Source organism: Mustela nivalis (genome assembly GCF_964662115.1).
Source record: "Mustela nivalis genome assembly, chromosome: 15".
NCBI lineage: Eukaryota > Metazoa > Chordata > Mammalia > Carnivora > Mustelidae > Mustela > Mustela nivalis.
The window spans coordinates 40,274,824-40,301,106 of NC_139034.1; positions in this window are offsets into that span (position 1 = coordinate 40,274,824).

The following is a 26,283-nucleotide window of genomic DNA, read 5'->3' on the forward strand; positions in this document are numbered from 1 at the left end:
TGGGAGAAGAGGCTTTTCTGAACATTTACCCATATCTTTGTGAGTTTTAGAACAGAATCTTTCTGACCTGACATACTACAGCATCATATTTTTTCTTTGTCTTTTCCACTATTTTCTTTGTCTTTTCCACTATTTATATGGTTAAAAAGAACACACATATATATGTATATACATATATATGTACATATGCTAAATACATGCATAATAAATTAAATGTCTGGAATGTTTAAATCTGGTAGTTTTTTGAAGAATAAACATATATAGGGACTTCTGGTATAGCCAAAATTAATAGACTAGTTTCTCCCTGCTCCTTTCTGCTAAATACAACTAAAATCCTGGAAATAACAATAGGTAAGAAAAGGACAGCTCTGAGGGTGGTGTGAAGATGAACTGGTTTGGCACCCCATAATTAAAGGAACAATACAACAGAGTATCATGTCCTTCCATGCAACAGAGGCAAGATGTAGGGTCACAGGTTTTACAAACACCTCACCAACTAATCTAGCCACAAAACAGAGCCCAAATAAATTCATTTAACCTCTGGATTAATTGGGAGTCTCTCTGACAACAGGCAAGCCTGACACAACTGGCAGGTTAAAAGTAGTTCACCAGGGAGCGCCTGAGTGGCTCAGTAGGTTAAGCCTCTGCCTTGGGCTTAGGTGATCCCAAGATCCTAGGATCGACTCTCCTGTCAGGCTCCCCATTCAGTAGGGAGCCTGCTTCCCCCCACCACCCCCGCCTGCCTCTCCGCCTACTTGTGATCTCTGTCTGTCAAATAAATAAATAAAATATTTTAAAAAAAGAAAATAGGTAACTGGGCAAAACGTTCTCCTTGTTTGCTGGGTCTCAGACTTCCCTACTTGACTAAGAGATAATGGGGTAACTGGGTCACACTAGCAGGGACTCTGACATTAACAAATGTCCCTTAATTGCCATGTGCCAAAGATATCCATTCTCTACCCAGAGATACCAGAGTGGGGGAGGAGCCCTGTTCGGGAGGATCACACCATGAGAACCAACCAGAGAATTGCTTTTCATGCCCCATGTCATGGGACTGGTGGAAGAAAAACAATCCTGCCACAGCAAACTGTCTAACCAGAGAAGCTTCTTCTTCCCTGAAGTCCTGAAATGAGTCTCTCTCCCAGTGTGGTGGTTTCCTTCTGCTGCTAAAACAAAGTATCCCAAATTTAGTACTGGAGCTCAAAACCACGCTCTAACAAAAAGGTTGTACAATCCAAGCACCCCTGTCTGGCCCCAGATAGTGCTTACTGAATATTATATGAATAATAAATAACCTACAACTAATGAGTAGTATATAACTGATGAGGCGTAGCACCACCTGGAAATGGGCACTTGTTCTCTACCACCCAGGCAGCACATGACCAGCAGGGGAGTCTCTCCAGAGCCTGCTTTCCACATAATTAATCTTCTAATTTTAGTGTCTTTTGAAATCTGGATAAGCTGAGAAGTTTCCAAGACATCAAATCCTGGTTCCTTTTTGCTTAACAGTTCTTCCTCAATTTATTTCATTTCTCTCACATTTTACTAAAAACAGCCAGATGAAACCAGGCTGCATCTTCAACACTTTGCTTAGAAATATCTTCAAGCTAAATATCCTTCCTTGTTTATCACTTAAAAGTTCTGCTTTCAATATAACTCTAAGACACAATTCAGCTAAGCTTTGTACCATTACATATGGCAAAGATCTACTTTCTCCATTCCAATAACATCTTCCTCCCCTCCTTCTGAAACCTCACCAGGGGCACCGGTAGTCCCCATCTTTAGTGACTAGCAACAGCTCTATATGACAATTTATCCTCCAAGAAATATTTTATTCCTAGTTTTTATTCCTTAATCATAAGATCTGTGTTTTCTCCTCCATGTTTCTACTTCTGAGTCCTCACCAGCAAGATCTTTAAAATACATATTTTTTCCAATAGGCTGTATTTGATTATCTAAATATTCTCTAGGACAATATGTTTTTTATCTATCTATCTACACTTCCTACCAAGATCTCATTAGCTTAGTAATTACTATTGACATTTTTACTAACAATCTCTTCAAAGAAATTTAGGCTTTTTTTAACCATGCTCCTCAAAATTCTTTCAACTTCTACCCATTACCCAATTCAAAACCACTTCCACATTTTTAGGTATTTAATAGAAGCATCCCATGTCCATGTAATAAAACGTATCCATTATTCAGTGCTGCTGTAAAAAATTTCCCAAATACAATGCATTAGAACAAACCAAATTTATTATCTTACTGTTTGAGTGTCAGAAATAATAAAATCAAGGTGTGGGTAGGGCTAAATTTCTTGTGGAAGCTCTAGGGAGAAATTATTCCCTTGACTTTTTCAGGTTCTAGAGAATTCCTGGATTTCCTGGCTTGTGCTTCTTCCTTCATTTCAAAGTTTACAACTCCAAATTCTGTTTCTGTTCTGATATCTCTCCAGACTCTTCTGTCTTCCTCTTCAATCTTACAAGGACCCTTTTTGTCCCACCAAGATTAACCAGCATGTGTTTATCTCTACCTCATAACTTAGCCACATCTTCAAAGTCTCTTTGCTATATAATGTACCATATTCACAGATTCCAGGGAAACATCTCTGAGGCACCATTACTTTGTCTACCATACCCACCTAGGGATCTTGGGCAGCTGAACCTGGGGAAAATCACCTGTACCCTCAACAGAAACAATAGAGTTTTGTTTTCTGATATTTCTCCAGAAATATCAGAAAACTAAAGAAGACCAAAATAGCTTGTCAAAGACTCTGAAAATTAAAATGTCTTTGGAACCAAAGCATGCAAGATATGTATGTTAAATCCGGACAGAGTGACTGCCTGTTAACAGAAAGTCTTTAAATAAAACCCAAGTCAAATGATACAATAGGCAAAATGTCCAGGCTACCATAAAAAAAGCCACTTACCTTACTAAAAAGCTGAAAAATAAATTACAACAGATGCAAACACCAAGATGAATCAGATGTTGTAAGTATCTGGCAAGTATTTTAAAACAACCATCTCAGGCACCTGGGTGGCTCAGTCAGTTAAACATCTGCCTTCGGCTCATGTCATGATCTCTGGGCTCTGTGATCAAGCCTGTGTTGGGGGTCCCTGCTCAGTGGACAGTCTGCTTCTCCCTGTCCCTCTGCCCCTCTCCCCTGCTTGTGTTCTCTCTCTCTCTTGCTCTCTCTCCAATAAATAAATAAATCTTTATTTAAAAAACCATCTTTAAAATGTTTCCATAATAGACTAGAGATGACAAAGGATAGGATCCATAAATCTGTGGAAAAATAAATATAATTCACATAATACAAACAACTATGAACCAAACAAAAAATACAAACAAATTCTTAGGGACAATGGAGTAGTAACACAAGCTCCACCATTTATGCTATCAAAGTTACTGAAAAGAAAGGGAGAAACGATCTGAAAGGGGACTTGAAGACATAATAGCTAAAAACATCCCACATCTAGAGAAATAAATAAGCCACAAATTCAAAAAGCTCAGCAAACCCTAAAAAGATAACTTACAAGAGTTAATGCCCAGAAAAATCATGTATTTTGAATTTTGAAAACTAAGGACAAAAAAAATCTGGAAAGCAGCCAGAAAAAAAATGACACATTATTTATAGGGAAACATCAATTTTAATAATGGTCAATTTCTTGTTTGAAATAATAGAGGCAGAAGGAAGTAGCACAACCTTTTTCAAATGTTAAATGAAAATTACTGTCAACTATGAATACTATATCTTTGAAACTATTCTTCAGGAATTATAGCAAAATCATTCTTAGATGAAGATAACTTTTTATTTTTAAAGATTCTATTTATTTACTTGTCAAGGAGATACATTGAGAGAACACAAACACACCGAGAGGCAAGCAGAGGGGTCAGCAGGCTTTCCGCTGAGCAAGGAGTCTGATGCAGGATTGGATCCCAGGATCCTGGGATCAAGACCTGAGTTGAAGGCAGCTGCTTAACCGACTGAACCCCCCCCAGGCATCCCTGAAGATAAGCTTCTAATGTGCCTGTATCAGACCTACCCTTAAAGATAGACTAACTCAAAGCCTTGGAAGTAAGGATCACGTTCTTTACATTTGGGTCTGGGATAAGACCCTCTATCGTCATTTCTTTTGATCTTTGGATTCTATAGTTCTATCTCTTCCTCCCATAGCCTTCATGTCAGATACTCCATGGTCAATTTTTGATATTTTGTTTGATATTTACCTCAACAAATGTAATTTGCTTTAGTTGAATATGATTTTTAGATTCGGTTATAGTGAAGGACAATACAAAATCAATTAAAATAATAAGTATTCAGTCAAGACATGTTCTGGTTTTTCAGTAATTGTATCAGTCAATATAAACTAATATTTCTTTATCTTAACACAAAACTTCTTTGAAACCAAAGATAATGAGATGATACTCTGGGTAGTCTTTATAGTGCTTTTGATTAAGAATTAATCTTCTTAAGACTTTAAGATGGTTTTCATTTATGAGATATGAATATATTAGAAGTATATTGTACACATTATAATTTGTGAAAGAATAATTAGATTCCTTCTAGCATATTATTTTAATCGCTACTTAAAATGTTTTATAATTATTTACAAGCTCAAGGGAACCAAAAGGAGTTGCTGGTTGGTTGACCAGCAAATAATGGTTCAGTTTCCCTACATGCATAACGATATTACAATTGTACATGCCATTTAGATTTACCTGATAACAATTTTTATTATAACAAGTAATTATGTAGTGCTTAGTATGTACCACAGTCTGATCTATGTGGTCCACATGTATGAATTCATTTAATTACTCAATATGCTTATTTAATAAATAATGAATCTATGTCAACACAAGGGTAAATATCTTGTAAAAAGGTCATATTTTATTGGTTAACTGCTATAAAAAATATCTCAAATCTCAGTGAAAAAAAATTAAAGTCTGGTTTTATTTGGATCAAATTCAGTGATAATGCTTCTGTCAGGTGGCTTCCCTAAGAAGACCTTTTTGAAGTGGGAGTGAAGGTCTCTAGTGGATGTCATCATGTGTTTTAACTCTGCCATTTTGTTGTTTTTAGGTGACCCTGACATCACTGAGTCAGGGAAGAGAGAGCATGGGGAGAGCATATAATACAATTTAACACTGAGACCTGGATTTGACACACATTATATCATACAGATCTAAGTCCATGGCTTCATGGATGAGATATGAGAAATTAGAAGATATAATAAAATATAGTACACAGTATGGCAATCAGTATCTAGTCAAAATTTCTTACTATGGAAGGGAAATGACTATCTAGTAGCCACCAAGTCATCTATAAAACAATGGATGAACCAGAATATGAATGCATAAATTTGGCTCTAAAGATCATGTTACACTATTCTGCCATATACAAAAATACATAATACACATTTCATATTTTACAGTGTAGAATATATTATAGTATATAATACATGTATATATACCATATAGTGTAATATAATAGTCTTTGGTATATTTTAGGTATTCAATAAAAGTAAGCTATTATTTTACTGTCAAATAAAAATTAGTAACAGAAACCATTTCAACAAGTATAAGAATACAAGGATGATTCATTACAAGGATACAGGATAACATCTTTTTTTCTTTTTTTGAAGATTTTACTTATTTATGTGAGAGAGAGAGAGTGACAGAGCACCAGCCAGAGCAATGGGGAGAGAAAGGGAAAAGCAGACTCCCCGCTGAGCAGGGATCCAGATGCAGGGCTTGATCCCAGGACCCTGGGCTCATGACCTGAATGGAAGGCAGATGTTGAACTGACTGAGCCACCCAGGCACCCAAGACATAGGATATTTTATTTAATATAAAGGTAAGTGTGAAATATGCTTATGGTGAATGAAGACAAAAAAACGTAGAGAAATAAATACCATAAAAAAAGAAACAATATTCTAAGAATTCTAAGACTAAATAGAATATACCTGAATTTTTTAAAACAATAATTTGCTGGATAAGTTAAACAGCAAAACACATTACAGACAATAAAAACAGATTTTTTAAAAATCTATAAAATATTAAATTTCATAAATGTTGACTTAGCTTAAGAACAGTAAGTGGATTATTTAAAGAATGTCCTAGTCATTAAATATTTAGTTGCTGATATTTAGTTGGAAAAATTTCCAATACAATCAGCTTATGACCAGACATTTTGAATAATATGTATAAATATGTATACATATGTATATGTTTAATTTGTCCTTGTAAAGGCATATGGCAATTTTCCCTCCATCCTTGGAGGATCTTTCTTCTTGATATCTTTTCATAAAAGTGTGGAAAATAAGGTTTTCTATTTAGTCTCAAATTTGAATTCATTAAAAGAATTAAAAACCACAAAGTCAATTTTAAGATAGAAAACCCAAAATTATTTTGTGAGAAAGAAACACTGGCAATAATACACAAAGTACTCTGAGAGATATCTAGGGAAAAACTTTTTTCAATTGCATTTTTTATTACAATATATCTTATAAATACAGTATAATGTTGAAGGTCATAGCAAGTAAGAAAGGCAACATGACCTGAAAATGGTTTGTCCTTTACATAACTCTGATGAAATGCATTTGCAATTGTGTAGTACTTAGTGTGTGGCTGGCTTTAAGAAGGAAATATACACATATACATAATTAAGTATAAAAGATGCAAGAAAGTGACATATACATTTCATAAAACCCTACACATATGACTGCTGAAAAATTCAACTGAAAATCTTGATATTTATATTAAAGATGCCAAATTAGGATTTTGAATTAAATTTTCATCTAGATAATTGAAATAACTTAGGTATAATATAACTTTGGATTAAAAACTAATAAATTTGCAGCCAAGTAGTGGGTATTAAGGAGGCCATGTGTTTTGATGAACACTGGGTGTTAAATGCATCTAAAGAATCATTGAACAGTACACCAAAAACTAATGTTGTACTAGATGGTGGCTAACCAAATATTAAAAAAAAAAAAGAAACAATAAATTTGCAAATATATATACACCTCAAATTTTGGATTTAAAGAAGTTAAAGAAAACTCAACATGTTATTGATGTAATGAGAGAGATGTGCATTCTCTGTATTCTCTGGTTACAATAAAAAACACAAGTGGGGTGGCTTAGTCCATTAAGCATCTGCCTTCAGCTCAGGTCATGATCCTGGAATCCTGGGATCAAGCCCTGCATTCGGTTCCCTGCTTGGCAGGGTGTCTGCTTCTCTCTGCTTCCCTCCTCTGCGTGTTCTCTCTCTCTCTTTCACTCACTCTGTCTCTCAAATAAGTGAATAAAATCTTAAAAAAAATAACAAAAACACAAGAAACAACATATGTTGGCGAGAATGTGTAGCAAAAGGAACCACTGAACACTATTGTGGGAATGCAAACTGGTGCAACTGCTCTGCAAACAGTGTGAAGTTTCCTAAAATAATTAAAAGTAGAATTATCATATGATCCAGTAATTTCACCACTGGGCATTACACAAAGAATACAAAAACATGAGATAAAAAAAATATATGCATTTTTATATTTATTGTAGCATATTTATAATAGCCAAATTATGGAAGCAGACCAAGTGTCCATTCACAGATGAATAGATTAAGGAAAATGTGGCAAATACATACAATGGAATATTACTCAGCCGTAAAAAGGAATGAAGTCTTGCCTTTTGCAACACCATGGATGGATCTAAAGAGTATAATGCTCAGTGAAATAAGTCAGCCAGAATAATATAAATACCATATTATTTCACTCATATGTGGAATTCAAGAAACAATGAACAAAGAAAAAAAGCGATAAGCCAAAAGACAGACCCTTAATTATAGAGACCAAACTAATGGTTACCAGGAGATGGGTGGGGGCAATGGGTGAATTAGGTGATAGGGATTAAAGAGTTTACTTATCATGATAAGCACTGAATAATATATAGAATTTTTGAATCACTATCTTATACACCTGAAACTAATATAAGACTTCATGTTAACTATTCTGGAATTATTCTTTCTTTTAAAAAACAAAGAAAAAATATATATTCTCAAAAAAATTATACTAAAATCAATATATTTACATTTGGTGTTTATGCAGTATTGTATAATTAGAGGACTCCCTAGGGGATACAGACAAAATTTCTATATAAATATTACTGTTTCTCTAATCAAAACCAAGATAAAAATCTAAATGATTAAGACCGAGAGCAAATAGGGCAGCTGGGTGGCTCAGTCTGTTAAGTGTCAGCCTTGGGCTCAGGTCATGATTCAGGATTCCAGAATCGAGGCCCTGTCTGGCTCCCTGCTCAAGAGAGCGTCTGCTTCTCTCTCTCCTTCTCCCACTTGTGCTTGAAATCTCTTGCGAGTTCTCTGTCTCTCTCATTCAAATAAACAAATAGAATTTTTATAAATATTGAGAGCAAATAAATAATCTTAGTAAGCAATGTAAGAAACATATTTCTAAGAACAGAAGTATATATTTGAGATTCAATTGGGAGATGCATGTCAAAAAAAAAAAATATATATATATATGTATATATATATATATATATACATATATATATATATTTTTTTTTTTTAAAGAGATAGAGAAAAGAGAGAAGAAAAAGAGGTCCATGTGCAGTGGGGTGAGGAGCAGAAGGAGAGAATCCCAGACTCCACAGAAGCCCAACATGGGGCCCAGTCTTGGGACCCTGAGATCATGACCTGAGCTGAAAATCAAGGGTCAGACACTTAACCAACTGAGCCACCCAGGGGTCCTGCATGTCAAAAATTTTTAAACTACTTTATTGAGGTAAGATTGACAGGTATACAACTTGAAGAATCTGTAGATATGTAAATACCTGTGAAGCCATCACCACAATCTATGCCATTAATGTATCCATTACCTGGAAAAGTTTCCTCCCACACTATTGTTATTTTAATTTTTGTGATAAGAACACTCAACACAAACCTTTTAGCAAAGTTTTAAGTATACAATATAGTTTTGTTAACTATAGGCACTAGGCCATACAACACAGCTCTAGGATTTACTTATCTTGTACAAATGAAACTTTGTGCACTTTGACTAATACTCCATTTCACCTTACCTCTATGCCTTGGCAACCTACCCTCTGCTTCTATGAGTTTGAGTATTTTAGATTACTCAAATGAGCAGTATTTTATAATATTTGTCCTACTGTTTCTGACAGCATAGTGTTTTCCAGGCGCATCAAAATGTTGTCAAAAATGGAAGCATTCACTTCTTTTTTATAGTTCCGTAATATTTCATTATATATATATAGAAAATGCCATATATATGGCATTTTCTTTTTTTTTAATAAATAAAATATTTTTTTTATTTTCAGCATAATAGTATTCATTATTTTTTCACCACACCCAGTGCTCCATGCAATCCGTGCCCTCTATAATACCCACCACCTGGTACCCCAACCTCCCACTTCCCCACCACTTCAAACTTCTCAGATTGTTTTTCAGAGTCCATAGTCTCTCATGATTCACCTCACCTTCCAATTTCCCCCAACTCCCTTCTCCTCTCTAACTCCCCATGTCCTCCATGCAATTTGTTATGCTCCACAAATAAGTGAAACCGTATGATAATTGATTCTCTCTGACTTATTTCACTCAGTATAATATCTTCCAGTCCTGTCCATGTTGCTACAAAAGTTGGGTATTCATCCTTTCTGATGGAGGCATAACACACCATAGTGTATATGGACCACATTTTCCTAATCCATTCGTCCGTTGAAGGGCATCTTGGTTCTTTCCACAGTTTGGCAACCATGGCCATTGCTGCTATAAACATTGGGGTACAGATGGCCCTTCTTTTCACTACATCTATATCTTTGGGGTAAATACACAGTAGTGCAATTGCAGGGTCATAGGGATGCTCTATTTTTAATTTCTTGAGGAATCTCCACACCGATATGTAGTAACGAGATAGAAGCGGTGATCAAAAACCTCCCAAAAAACAAGAGCCCAGGACGTGATGGATTCCCTGGGGAATTCTACCAAACTTTCAAAGAAGAAATAACACCTATTCTCCTGAAGCTGTTTCAAAAAATTGAAGCACAAGGAAATCTTCCAGACTCTTTCTATGAAGCCAGCATTACCCTGATCCCCAAACCAGGCAAAGACCCTAACAAAAAGGAGAATATCAGACCAATATCACTGATGAATATGGATGCTAAGATTCTCAACAAGATCCTAGCAAACAGGATCCAACAGCACATTAAAAAGATTATCCACCATGACCAGGTGGGATTCATCCCTGGGCTACAAGGATGGTTCAACATTCACAAGTCAGTCAATGTGATAGAACAAATTAATAAGAGAAGAGAGAAGAACCACATGGTCCTCTCAATTGATGCAGAAAAAGCATTGGACAAAATCCAGCATCCGTTCCTGATTAAAACGCTTCAAAGTGTAGGGATAGAAGGAACATTTCTAAACTTCATAAAATCTGTCTATGAAAGACCCACAGCAAATATCATCCTCAGTGGGAAAAAGCTTGCAGCCTTCCCGTTGAGATCAGGAACTTTCACCACTCTTGTTCAACATAGTATTAGAAGTCCTAGCAACAGCAATCAGACAACAAAGAGAAATAAAAGGTATTGAAATTGGCAATGAAGAAGCCAAACTCTTTCTCTCTCTGCAGATGGCATTTTCTTTATTCACTTAACCATCAATAGCTGTTTAGGTTGTTTCCATATCTTGGTATTGCGAATAATACTGCAATGCACATGGGAGTGGAAATCCCTCTTTGAACTCCTGCTTTCAATTCCTTTGAATGTAAACTCATATAAATAGGATTGCTGGATCACATGATATTCCAGTTTTAATTTTTGAGGAATATCCATTATCCATAATAGCTGTACCAATTTACATTCCCACCAGCAATGTACAAAGGTTCCCTATTCCTCTCCACGTCCTTTCAGTCTCTTGTTCTTTTCTTTCTTTCCTCCTTACTCTCCCCTTCCTTCTGCCTTCCTTCTCTTCCTCTCTTTCTTTTCCTTTCTGCCCTTTCTTTCTTTCTTTCAACAGCCATCTTAACATGTGTGAGGTGATATCTCATTGTGATTTTGATTTGCATTTCCCTAATAATTAGTGATATTCAGCTCCTTTTATATATCTATTGGCCATTTGGATGTCTTCTTTACAGAACATATATTCAGTGTCTTTGTTCTTTTAAAAATCAGTTTATTTGTTATTTTGCTGTTGAATTGTATGAGTTTTTTGTATATTATGGATATTAACCCTATAGCAGATATATGGTTTACAAATTTTTCTCCCACTTTGTAATTTGACTTCTCATTGTGTTGCTTGTTTCCTTTCCTGTTCAGAAGCATTTTTCTTGGTGATATCCCACTTGTCTATTTTTTCTTTTGTTACCTGTACTTTTGGTGTCACATGTCAAATGTTTAATTATTTTAAGGAGATATACCTAAAAAGAAGTGGCAACATTAAAGGAAATGAGAAAGGAAAGGAAAGAAAAGGAGACTTTGGTATGAAATACAAAGATAGAAATAACAGGAAAAAAGAAAAAATAAATCATAGTTTCAAGATAGAGGTAATATAATAGTAATAAGCATTCCTGTTTCAGAATAATAAAAAAAAAGGACACGCAGGAAAGTGCTTCATATATTGAAGATTTTGTAGCCATTTGGTGGTAGGTAGGAGAGAGTGGGTGGTTCTCCAGGTTTCTCTGCTATAGAGTTGTAAAGGTGATATATTTTTGGAATCTGTGAGAAAATTCCTTCTTAGCTGTACTGTTCATACTGTTAAACTTCTAAAGAAATCCAACTGTTATTTCTTTTACTGCCAACATACTTAATTATTGTTGCATAGAGCAAAACAACGATATGATCTGAACAAAACAGATGGTGCAGCATTGCCAGAAAACTTATGTTTTACCATGAATTTTTATAAGACAGAGAAGAAAGTACAGTTTTGTTGAAAATGGCCAAGACAAATCAGTATTTTTTACAAAGCTTATACATATACATTGTAGTGATTAAAGTACTCTAACATCATTTCATATTTCTTCAAAGATGTTTTTCTAAGTACTTTAAAAAGCATAAAGAATACATAAATCATTTCTAAAGGATGACATAATTAAGAGTACTTGCTCATTCGTGGTTATAGACAACTTACTGGAAAACGTTCCTTTGTAGTGTTGCATACCATCTTTGAAAATCAACCTGAAAGCTGGAGTTCTAATTAAATTAGTTTGGACTCTAAGAACACAGGTTTATTTGGTTTTATTGAATTTATTTGCCATGTGAATTTCTAACCTGTTAATTAACTTACTATAGGAAAAATAATTATTATGCTCATACCCATTTCTAGGCAATATATTATAATAAGTAATACACAGACTGATGATAAATGTCCTTGTTCTTTGGAGAATTACCACCCAATGGGGAAGGTTGACATTTAAATTGACAATGTACATTTTATTCAATTACTAGGTAACTACAAAGTTAGAAGTAAAACTTGGGGAGCACAAGTCTGTAAGAAGACCATTGGAAAAACCACCAGTGTGTTATAATATATGGTGTAGGTAACCAGACATAAACATGTGAGACTCCAGGTGAAGAATATTGAGAGATGCAGCTAAAGATATAAGCAATTTTGAGTCCTGTTGGGGGCCTTTTTGGACATGTGATACATTAAAATTTGCTCTGTTGGATAAAGGGCAATAAACATGTAGAGAGGAATAAAATGAACTACTTTGCTCTAATATGAATGAAGAATTTTAAAGAGATAGTACTGAAATCAGAAGAGATAAAATTTACGTCAATAATGATATATACATGCTTGTATCATCAATAAATGAATAAATGAATGAAAGAAAGCACATTTTATATATGTGCATCCACACACACACTAAAGCATTGTGGACTAAATGGAATTGTATGTATTTATTTCTTTATTTAAAAAGATAACAAACAAACATATTCAGTTTTCAGATGAAGAATCTGAAACTCAGAAAATTTAGGTGACATTTCTAAGGACACGCAAGAAATAAGTCAGATTCTGCTCTGTCTGGGGACTTGAGTGAGCGCTTTCCTGCAGTATATAACAAGTAGGAGAATTTCTATTTCCTAGGGCATGAGCATTTTTAACTTCACTAAATGCCAGGTTGGTTACCAGATTGGCTGTATGAGTTCAAGGAAGACATGAATTTCTCCATTTTCCCACCAACCTTGGTATAAACTTATTTTTACATTTAGGTAATCTATTCTATATTAACTGGATCTTATGGTATATTAATTAGATCTTAAAATCACATTATTCCTGAATGTTAGTGAAGTTAAGCTGCTAAATTAGTTATGTGTGTATTTGTGTGTGCATGATATATATGTGTGTGTGTAGATGTAGATTTACATAAATAATTGCATTGATGAAAAAAATCTAAAAACCAAATCAAAGTCAAAGATTAAAAAAAATTATTTTTGTATCAGATATCTGTATCTGTTATTATGTAGAAGTACTTATATTGCCTCGTAGGTTTAAGATTTTATTTATATCTTCTCCAGAATGTGACCTATTAACTCCATTTATAATACTTCATGTTAAACAGACATAATTAATTTTAATGAATTCAAATCCATAAAATTTTATGACTTGTACTTTTGGGTTTCTTTTAGAACTATTCACCATAATGTGACAAAGATATTTTTCTGATTTTTTGTATTACATTCTAAATTTGTCTTTCCCTTTTTAGTCTTCTTTCCACCTGGAAGACATATTTGTATAAGTTATAAAAACTCCTTTAGTTTAGTCCATGTAAAGGTCCAGTTTTGGGGTTTTGTTTGTTTGTTTTTTAAAGATTTTATTTATTTATTTGACAGAGATCACAAGTAGGCAGAGAAGCAGGCAGAGAGAGAGGAAGGGAAGCAGGCTCCCTGCTGAGCAGAGAGCCCAACTTGGGGCTTGATCCCAGGACTCTCGTATCATGACCTGAGCAGAAGGCAGAGGCTTAACCCACCGAGACACCTAGGTGCTCCAAAGGTCCAGTTTTAAAACAATAACATCCACACTGATATGTAATGCTTTCTTAACCACATACTGTATTCTCATACATAGGGTTGTCTCTTGTTGGACACTCAGTTGTTCTCTGATGTCTCTTTTCTTTCTAGTAACACCTGTCTACCTGTATTTGCTTATTCATTCATTCATTCACTTATTTATTTATTTTTATTAATGTGAATTGGCAACATGTTTTAGAATCTATAAAATAAAGTCTTTTTTTTTTTTTAATAGAGAAAGAGATGGACATGTGAACAGAGGGAGAGGGACAATGGAAGAGGGAGAGAGAGAGACAATCCTAAGCAGTTTTCATGCCCAGAGTGGGGGCTCAACGCAGGGCTCAATCTCATGACCCTAACGTCATGACCTGAACCAAAATCAAGAGTCAGACACTTAAGTGACGGATCCACTCAGGCACTCCTCTACTTCACTTTTTAATTTCAATATCTCCATAGATATTTGTGAATTTACCTCTAAGAATCCATTGTAATATTTTTTAATAAAATCCACTGGACATTTAATTAAAATTGAACTGTATTTCTAGATTGTTTTGAAAAGACCTGGCATCTTTACCATGCTAAAATGAAGACTGTTTATGTCTTTATATTGTCTTTCATAAGATTTTAACCATATTTAAAAATTGCCTTTATATATATGTATTCTTCATATTCAAGTAATTATATATCTAAAATCATCGCATTTATAATTATAGAGAATAATACATCATTACAATTGTATCTCTACATATTAATCATAAATAAGTTAAAGTTTTTAATTATGTTATTCAAATACTCTATATATGGCATATTTTATGTGTTTGGCCTATAACATTTCTTTTCTTTGGTTCCTATATACCTAAAATTTATGTTGTCAATCCTATTGCTTTAAACTTTTAAAGATATCCTTTTATTTAAGTGTGTTTCTTTGGGATAAGTGACTTTGGTGGGGGGGTGGTTCTGGTTGAATTTTTTTTTTTTTTTCAGAGTTATTTTCCCATCACGCTTGTTTGCCAGATCTTGATTTACTTTAACTATTATAACAAAATTTTTGAAAATAGTCTTTGTTCTTGATCTATAGTTTATCAGTTACATTTCTGAAAATAACTGTTACATTAGAACTTGATTCTGCCATCGTATGTCATACTTTCCATTAATCAACTTAGACAGTTTTCTTTCCTTTTTCCTCAGCCTCCACTTTGCAGATCTTTTTTTTAATGCTGATTTGCAGGTTAAACCTTTTATTTTATTCTTTGGTGGCTACCCCTATTATATTACTATCCATACTTGAGTTTATCCTCTCCTTTCCTTAAATACCTCTATCTCACTTTTATGTTCTTTCAGAAAGACAAATGAAAATTCTTTTAGTGCCCTCAGATCTTTTCCTCTTATTTATCATCCATTTTGGCATTTTCAGAGAATACTAATTCTCAGGATATAAAGATGTAGATAATTTCATTATTGTTTTTTCAGGCAACATGTAGTTATTATTTCTCTTTGCTTTCCATGAATTTGCTGAAGCATTGTTTCAATCAGTGTCCGAACAGCAAAACAGAAAACTTTTATGATGCTTTAAACAGATGAATTTAAAACTGGAAATTAGGTGTAAATGTGATCAAAGTACAGGTGGAAAATAATGAAACGGGGATCTGAAGCAACCACGGGAAGCAACAACTACTTGGGAAAATTCTATTACTGAGGTCCCAGGTGTCTATGCTTCAGAAGCTGTTGAAGCATTCAACATTGTCACCGTGTTTGTAACCAAGCTGCTTGAGGGAGCAACAAACCTGGAGCCTGGCAGGGAAGTCTGGAAAAGGTAGTTGGCTAACTTCTCAGCCGAGCAAGACAGAGCAGACTACAAAGGAGTAAGTGTGGCACGGAGAGGAAAGAATCATTATCTAGTTCAGGTATATTCTTCAGGGGTGTTTTCAAAGATGACCTTTATGTTGAAGTCTTGAATGTTTAAGGTAATTTTCTTTTTTCCAGGATATTTTCATAGCATTTTGCTGGATGTAAAAATCTTTTTATAAGCTTCTTTTCCTTCCATTTCTGGAAACATTTACCCATTTTCTTAATTTTTGAATGTTGCTGTTTACAAATTTAATGCAGTATACTTCTTGTTGCTTTGTGGATATAGTTTCTCTGTGGAAACTATAATATATATTTTTTTGTCTTCTGATGCAACGTGATTTCTCTATAATGTGTTTAGATGTATTTTTCTTTTCCCTTATGTCCTTTTGATTACCTCATGTTTTCTTTTAATTTGACATACACATTTTTGCTTACTTTCAGACAATCCTAAGATTTCCTTAAAATAATTCTGCAATTATGTTTTTTTAATCATGGTAAGAACACTGAACATGAGATCTCAACAAATTTTTAAGTACACAGTACAGTATTGTTAACTATAGGTAAACTTCTGTGTTGCAGATCTCTAGATTTTATGGATTGTGTGCAATTAAAACTTTATAACTATTGGATATCAACTTCCCACTCTCCTCTCCCCTCAACCATTCTAGTCTCTGTTTCTATGAGTTTGACTATTTCACTTTCCTCATAGAAGTGGAATTACTGTTCTTCTGTAATTTTCCTTTATTTTCTCCTATGACTCTGGTATTATATTACTTTTTGACATTTCTGCCTCTTCATTCCAAATCCAACTTTTTTCTTAGCTTCCCATTTTTCTTCACTTTTCTAATACTGTCTGGTTGAATTCCTTCCAGGTCAGTGACTTATTCTTTAGCCAAATCCATTTTACTACTCAACACATACTGGTGATTTTTGTTGTGATGATGGTGGTTGTTGTTATTTATCTGCTGTAGGTATTACATCCTGGATTTTCAGCTGTCTCTTTACAATTGCTCATAGCAGCCTTGTATTTCTGGTGTGTTCTCTTTTCCTCTTAATGTTATTTATTATGCTCATCAAAAATATTTTTTATGTCTAGGCCACTTAATTCTGTTTTTCCTTGCATTTTTATCATGTTAGTATTTTATGCTTTTAAAAATTTTATAATAGCCATACTTTTCATATATTTCACCAGTTCTTGTCATTATATCCTATTGAAAGCATCAGCTTCTTTGATTCAGTGTTCTTTGGTTAAGGTAAGACATCCCAGTCCCTAGTCTATACATCTGCTGCTGAGTTTAAGAGGAGAGAAAAAAAATTCTCTCCTTAGGGAGTGGTATGCCTGGGTTTAAGAGCCATTGATTTTAAAATCAGGATTCACCTGGAACTGCTTTCTTGTCTCCAATTCATCAACCCAGTCTTTGGAGAATCATTCCCCTACCACTATATTAACAACTTCTCTTTTCCAAGTGCTGTTTCTTGGAAAGTTTGTGAGGGGGACATTGCAAATGACTCAAAGATGCATACAGTTTTTACATGCTCCCACAATCACCATGAAGTGATGCGATGCCACTGATCCTTGGAAGTTCCATTTTACTGCCCCTTAGTAGAGACAGTATGCAATGTTATTCTTTCATTTTTTATATTAGATGTTCTCATTTCTGTAAGATTGTATTTCTACCACCTTAATTATTTATGCTACTTTTTCTTCAACTTACTTGTATAACTTTAAAGTCTAGGAGGCCAAAGATTAAAAAAAAAAAAGTAGCAAGGAAGCAAATAAGCAACCATAAAAGATTAAAACAAACATTTTAGTAAAAGACTGGTTAATATGTAGTGTTATAAATGGATTTTTGAACCTTTTAATACCTATTTTTATTGATGTAAGCCCCAAACCTTGGATTAATTCAAATTGCTATTTTTTTTTTATTATTACTATGTTCAGTGAGCCAACATATAGTCCATCCTTAGTTTTTGATGGAATGTTCAATGATTCATTAGTTGTGCATAACATCAGTGCTTATCACAGCCTGTGCCCTCCTTAACACCCATCACACGGTGACCCATCTCCCCACTCCTTCCCTTCTGTAACCCTCAGTTTGTTTCCCAGAGTCCAGAATCTCTCATTGTTTTACTGGTAAATGGTAGAGTTTTGCCGTAGTCTATTTAAAAAATAAAAACAAAAACAATTCTCTCTTAAAATGAAATCAGTCTACATTTGGCTGGCTAGAAGTTCTATTATTAATTTTAAATTGTTAAAGTTTATTTGTTTGTCTTTACTATTTTTTGCCATGGAGCTTTTTATTAAAGACAAACTGTTACTGCATATAGGAAAGAGACGCAAGCACTAGAGTTTGTTAATGATATGTGTGAGTACTAAAGAGAATAACTGTTGTGATACATATTCTTGAAAAATAATACAAAAAGGAAAAGGAAAAGAAAGGGTGGACAAGAACAACCGACTCCTTTTTCCATTCCTAGAGGGAAATTGCACTTAAAGAAACTTCCCTTTCCTTCCAGCTGGTGGGGGTTCCTCAGTGTGATGGATGTCTCCAATTCCAAGCAATATTATAGCAAGTAGCTCAGCACCGCTCTGCTCAGCAGTGAAGGCAATGCAATGTATTTTCAACTGGCACTACAGGGGAGCTGAGATTTTTCTTTTTATATATCATTTATAAACTGATACTGTAACTCCACCAAGCAGGAGCTTTTAAAACTTAATGAGGATGAAAAATTTTATGTATGTTCATATGTATACCTGTGTGTGCGAATAAGTCTATGTTTAACATTTGATGTTTCTAAGAGGTTGAGAGGAGCAATAATTTAAGCAAATAAATGTATTATATTTTGATTTTTTTCTTTATTTCTTTGTAAAAACAACTTTAATTTATATATTGATGATGAAAAATACAGGACTAATGAAAAAAATCTTTACTTGAAATTGTAAGACACCATTGCACTATAAATATATGATATTTCAAGCACTCTAGCTATTATCTAGGGTTGCCAGGTTTAGCAGATAAAAATACAGATTCCCACTTAAATTTAAATTTCAGATAAATAACAAATAAGTCTCAATATAAGTACGTCCTGAATATTGCATGGGAAAATTTATACCAAGAAAATATTCATTGTTTATCTGAAAATAAAATTTAACTGAGAATCCTATATTTTATCTGGTAACTTTAATATTATCCACCACAAATTTTATTCTCATGAAGAATAATTTCGAAGAAAATATAAATCGTTTCAATGTTGATGTATGATTACTGTATAAATACTTAGGTGAGATTAAATAGATCCTTGAAAATGGGAAAGCTGATTTTTTTTTTTTTTTCCTGTCTCTTTATTTCAGTAAAGTCAAGCAGTGAACAATGTTCCATAAAGGTCAATTGGCAACTATACCATCTGCTCTGGGTCCCTAGCATAAATCTCCTGCTGGGGTCCTGATACACAGGAGCACATGTTGTTTTCACAAAGACCAAAATCTTATATTGTATTCTTGCTTGATCCCTGCTGTGGATGCCAGCTTCACAGCATCAGTAATGGTGTTTGGGGCTGAATTCTGGACCTTCATTATGCTGAGTGCTGCCAATCCCAGGAATAAAGATTCCACTAGGTTAAAATAACATGAAGTGAAATGCTGGAATCCATGAGCTGTGGACTAACAAATAATGCACCCAGATTGCCTTTAACACACCTGTTTCCCCAGGCCCCCCGTTCTGTGAGCACTGGCTGCAAGTGTCCTAGCTGCACTCTTCTCTAAAGAATGGCTCTGGGAGGACCGAAATGCCTAGGAGATCACGTGTTTCCTGTCCCCCTCAGTTATGTGTAGTGAAAAATGATTGATAATAGACTGCAAAATATCTCCTGATGACATAACCCTAGGAGGTAATTAATACTCATTTCCCTGTGAAAACAGGCTGAGTCTAAACTTCAAGTAAAACCATAAATTTGCTTGTTTTTGTTTTGTTTTGTTTTGTTTTCCTGCTGTGTCCTCACAGACAACACTATCTCAATAAATCATCTGTACCTAAATCTTCACTTCAAATTCAGTTTCTGGGCATCTGAAACCCAGACGATCTCTAATTGTTGTAGAGGAATGTATTCATTTAGAAAAAATCAAGTAGGAAGGTCAAAGTATTATCTGTTGAATGTAAAACCATATAGGAGATAAAGTAAACACAATAATAAATATACTTCTTAGCTCCTCATGGCACTTCACAGCAGGTTTGCAGTTCAGAAGAATAATCCCAGAATTACTACAATTGCGATAGACCTGGTAGCTTGAGAGTGGTTAAAAGTTAAGAACAGGTGGTTATAAAAAGGCTCAAAGACAAATCTAGCCTTCTTTACTCCCTTAAGCCACTTCCTCCTTTTGCTTAACAAAACACCACTAAACCTTTGATTCCAGTTGGCATATATTGGTTTCTATGTTGATAGAACCCTGTAAAATGAGATACTATGTTACTGTTTTCAATCCAAGGAGAGAATAAACCATTATCATAGAGTTAAATATATTCTTAGTAAATACATGTTACATGTGAATACAGTTTACTAAAAAAAAAAAAAAATATATATATATATATAGATAGATAGATAGATATCTACAGGTACCAATTTCCCAAGAGATAGAATAAGGTCAATTTGTACCAGATCACAAGATTACAGACATGAACATCCCCCTCCCCTGATGAAAAACAAGCACTGAAAATACAAGAATGCAGTGATAGAAATATCCACTTAGCTTCTAATGATCAAGGAGGTACGGTTCTCCATGGTGAGATGAATTTATAGAAAGAACATTGGCAGACTGGGAATACAATGGCAGCAAGAGTCAAGGGAAGGAAATGCAGAGCACCTTTACATTAGAATGTAGGAAAACCAGGGTCGAGATTATCAGATAAAATTTAAACATGCTTCCAAAAAGAAATTAATAAAAAAAAATGCTTTCTTGTGCAAGAGGGTGAAAGTAAGTTTGTGTAGAGTTATAAAAAGGGTTCAAATATATAAAATTGTTTTCATTCGATAAAAATGGCCATCTCTTTAAAATCCTCATATGAATATATACGGATGACGGTCTGCTGTACGAACATTTTACATTGTTATATGATTTTTTAAATTCTCAATTTTTATCTGCATCTAAATAAGTAAATTATTTTTTTAGTGTTCACTTTTCAGTAATTTAACCTGGCACCATCTGACAAAAAGGATTGAGACTATTACAAGTTACTTTAACATACTGGAAGTATCTTTTTTCCTACAAGTAATATGTTTACTTACTAAGATATGCAAGATATTGTTATAATTTAAAGTCTATTTGAGTATTCCTCAAATTCCTCTTTGCCTCTGATAACATAACCCCATGCTGAAAAACCATGTAAAATAGAGGGACTTTTTTTGGTTTTGTTTTGTTTTTTACAATTAGCTAAACTCAAAGCACTCAGAACACAATCTTTTTCCAGATTTGTGTTCCTATATGGTATACAAACTTTAAGCATAAAGTTACTGACTTTTTTTTTCTTTTTTTTTTTAAGATTTTATTTATTTATTTGACAGAGAGAGATCACAGTAGGCAAAGAGGCAGGCAGAGATAGAGAGAGAGAGGGAAGCAGGCTGCCCGCTTAACAGAGAGCCTGATGCGGGGCTCAATCCCAAGACCCAGAGACATTGACCCGAGCCGAAGGCAGTGGCTTAACCCACTGAGCCACCCAGGTGCCCAGAGTTATTGACTTCTTAACTGGGTAAATATGACATAGGAATGAGACTGTAACTCACTTCTCAAAACTTTCTATTGATATTTTCTAACAAAATTTGGAACTAAATTAAATTATAAAAATAAAATGACATTTTTTTCCCATCCATATTTTGTAAAAGGCACCAAATCTACCCACGAGAATACTGCAGTGCGGAAAGAAAATAAAAGCTAGACAAAAATCATAGAACCTTAAAGGAAACAGCTATAAAAGATAAAAATCACAGCAATACTAAAAGAACATGTACGTTCTCAGTTATACATATTTGAATTCTGAATTGTGGCTCTTAAGCTCATGATGATATGTTGGATATATATATATTTGTCTGATATTTCCTAAATTTTTTTCTTGGACAGCAAAACTGGTAAACCTCTGGAAACTAGCTACTCATCAGGGCAGTTAACCTGTGCCGATATAAATGAACACAATATAGTGCAAATGTATCTCAGCCAATTGATGGCAAATCCATTCTCCAATGGTTAGACCTTCACAAGCCTAGAGTAGTAAGACATACAGAAACTGAGCAGGACCAAAGAATCAATCTTTTCAGATTAACAGCAAGGTTGGAATACCATATATAATTGTTTCATTTTGCTCAGATAACTGTTAACTTTGATATCCCCCACCGACAAACATGTTCTTGGTCTCATCCAGGGTACAGAAAACACATAGACAAGTGTAGGGTTGGCATTCTGTGTGATGTGTTGTGTGCACATGTCCTATAGATCGTCTAATACAGGACATGGAGCTACTAAGGACAACACTTCCTAAAAGATACACTTGTCCAAAAATCCTGTGGTCATCTAACAACTAAATGAAGCTTATCCTAGCAGACCTGGATCAGGATCCAGTGCCCTTCAGAAGAGCTCGAAGTTTTGGTCTGTTTTAATGTTTTTTGGTGTCAATATTTGCTTTGAGTCTTCAATTGTATTAGGTAGTTAAAATATTTTTCATATTAATTTTCAATCACTAAACATATGAGAATTCCTCTTTTGTTTTATTTATTTGAAGTTGTACAAAAAATGCACATATTCAATAGATTTGTGTCCACTACCCCCATAATACAAAAATATGTGATGTAACTAAACAATATGCCAGCCCAAAGGAGCACAAATTCCACATGTCCTCCTTGGTTCAGACTGTAACTCCACTCTCTAAATAAGATTAATGACTCCTCTCGGGACTTGCATTACTGGGCAGTGAGGGAACTTTCCTCAGGAAGGGGACTATGTATCTAAGTCACAACAGAGTTCTGACAGATTTTCTCCTAGAAAGGATGGGAAGATTAAGAGTTACCTTAAATCCCCTTAAGACTCTTTTGATGGGAACCAGTGAAGCAAGTTTAAGGTAATATCATTTTCTGCTGCTTTATCAGTACTATCTAAGATAAATTTCACCTTCTAAGCTGCAGTATATCAGCATTTTTAGTGATAGTACAACAAATTGTCCCAAACAGAAAATTGCTCGAATTTGCTTTTGCAAAACTAATTGTTTCTCTCGTATTGTGAGATCCAAATAAGCTAAAATTTCCTCAGTATGATTTAAAGAACTTTCTAACAAGAAACAACCTTAAGGAGACCCAGGTCACTCGATTTTTAACACATTCTGTAGCTGAAAACCTAAGCTCTTTAAATATTAATTCAGCCATATCCGACATAGACCAGATTCAGGAAAGGACTTCATGGGCTGCTACTGAGCTCTCCCTGAATATGCTTCATGTTAATTACTTGCTTTAATAAAGGTTAGGAGTGGATGTCTCAGAAATAAAACCCAATGGAAGAAACAATCCTTTTATCCTTTTCTGCACTTATTTTCTTTTATCATTTATCCTTATAGTTCTTTTGTGCTTTTCAACTGGCTATGACAATGGAGCAGAATGTTAAAAAGGCATATCTTGGTTCAATGTCAGGTAATAATAACCTTCTCTGGTAATGATCAAGATAGAAGCTAAATATTAACCATTTTCAGATTTTCTTTTTTGACTTTGCTGGCGGTAATCTAATAAAATGATAATATAGTATTCCTTTAATATCCATGCACACAATTATATGAATATGCAAAACTCATGCTCTTAATACAGAACAACAAATAATATAAAAAGAATCTTACTTTAGATTTCACCCTTATCTATTCTAAAATGTGTGAGGATTTCAAAGTGAAGTATTCTCTTGTGTATAATATATCTAGCTCGATTTCTAAATCTTGACAATGGCTAAAAGTACTTGAATAAGTAATATATAGTGCATTAACTTTCACAGTAAATGTTCTTGTATTGTGAGTTTAGTCATAATGGGCTTTTTCAAACTCTGAATGGCTCTCTGCTTAACAATTATTTTCCTTCAGGGTCATTTAAATAAATCGGCTTTTGGTTCCTCTTTTGTTTAAACAAAAGAATGGTCACTATGAACTATTTTCAACCCCTCCTCCAACTCTATTTGCGTTTAGTCTTTTTATTTCTTATCTTTTATTTTTAGCAATAATGTAACCAGTCTTAAAGTCCTTCTCAAAATGGGTCAAATATCACAATGGATGTTAATACATTTTTTTTTTTCAAGATAAAAGGTTTGTTCCCCACAAGCTACCTCCAAACCTGATCCCACTTTGTGGAATGTGGAATTTTTTTTTACTTCGTGGAATGATTTTACTAAAACTTCAGTGGCAGATACAGGAGATAGAGTTATATTACACTTAATAATGCAAAATTTAATTTAAAATATGCATTAAATCATTCTCTTCTTCCCTACACATATCCTAAAATACTCTTGGTAACCAGCTTCTTTATCTCCCCCTGATTTCTTTTTTTATTAGTATCTCCAGACTAATTAATATTGACTTTCTGTCTTTTGAAACTTCTCCCACAAACTTTTAGTAAAAATTTCACTGCTTGTTTTATTAGTTGGGGTTCTGCAGTATCAGTAACCAAAATTCAACTCCATGCAGGTAAAACGAAAGGCAACTTAATTTTTTTAGATAACTCAGAAACCTAGGAAAAAGGCTTGTGTTCAGGTACAGATAGGCTCTTCTATTCAAAGAATGTTGTAACTTTTTAGCTTGGGTTGTGTTTTTTGGCTGCACCGCCTGGTTGTTTCTCATTGGAGCAAGTCAGGAAATGTGATCTCTGACAAGAACAGCAAGCGTCCAAAGCATTCCCTAACTATGAACTTTAATGTTTAGTACTGAAATAATAAATTAGTTATCTAGATGGGCAGAGATTTCATATTAAATGTTGAATTCAATTTGATTGAAAAAAATACCACTTTTAAATTTGTTTTCATAAGCCTTGAAAAGAAATCAGTTTAATGGATTTTGAGAAGCATTTTCCTTGGTCATAAGGAAATTATCACCTTATTTCCTTCCTTCTTCCAGTGTTTTCAATACCTATTATTTTGAAAAAAATTGAGTACTTAACAATTTTATAACTCTATACAATGATTATGGTCATTAAAATATTCCCTCATATGCATGTGATATTTATATGTAGTCCGTTTACTCCTAGCAGAAATAGAAGAGGTACAACACAATTATATTCTCTTTCTTTGCCTTGTACTATGACTATATATTCCCTAAATCTTTATTGAGGTTGTGTAGAACTGTTGAAATCCTTTTATTTCATGCACACAATTATGTGAATTATATAAACTTAATCCATATAAATCATCTGAATTTTGTTTCATTTTGTCTTGCTCCCTTCCTTCCTTCTTTTATTTCCTTTTGATGAAAATAGCCCACTATTTCTGAACCGATATAATCCAGAATAATCCAAGCCTAAGGTATTATTATTAATAATAATATAAATAGATTAAAGAACGTCATGGATAGATGAATAGATTTCCCAACATTAAATATGATCCTCTTAAAAAGGTAGGATAACTGCTTGCTTATTTCCCTTTAAATTACCAATTTTCTGAATAAACACATGGTGTCATAGGTACTTCAAATGGTATAAAATGAGTTATTTTTATCCTTTTTTGGGTATCACTATGGACTCATTGGTTTATATCTGTTCCATATGTTATAATTAATTGGAATCATGTAATGCTCTCGTGCAGCTGTAGTGAACTCCCCAAAGGTAGCCTCAGTCCTTTTGCAGATTCCTCTAGTCTCTCTGTACCTCCTGTTCCCTGACATAGTGAGGTACTAAAGACTTACCTGGGAATTTCATGAATCAGAACTTGTCCAAACTATATATATCCTCCTCACACTGGATCTTTTGAGTGGAAAATTATACTATGACCCAAGATCTGGAAGCTACATGTATTTATTGTTATTGGAATATTTTTGCTTCCGAGCCTTATAAATAAAAAAAGTTTAGAAAAAATATGTACACATCTATAAATTCATAGACAGATACGTAAATAGACAAAATAAATTAAAATAAAGTGGGGCTTAATTATTTGACTTGTTTTTTGCAGTCCTTTGCACATATGCCAAAATTTGTGATTATTAATGACATTAATAGATTTAATTAATGCACCACCCAGCATCACTAAAAAGTATTTTAAATTATAGTTAATGCATTAATTATGAACAGACTATTGATAAGCTTTATGGTTTCTTTATATTTATTTTTTCTTTATAACATGCCCTTTTATTAATATACAATAAGAGTGTATTGTTCTAAAATAACTTGATTTATGTGTTTTTC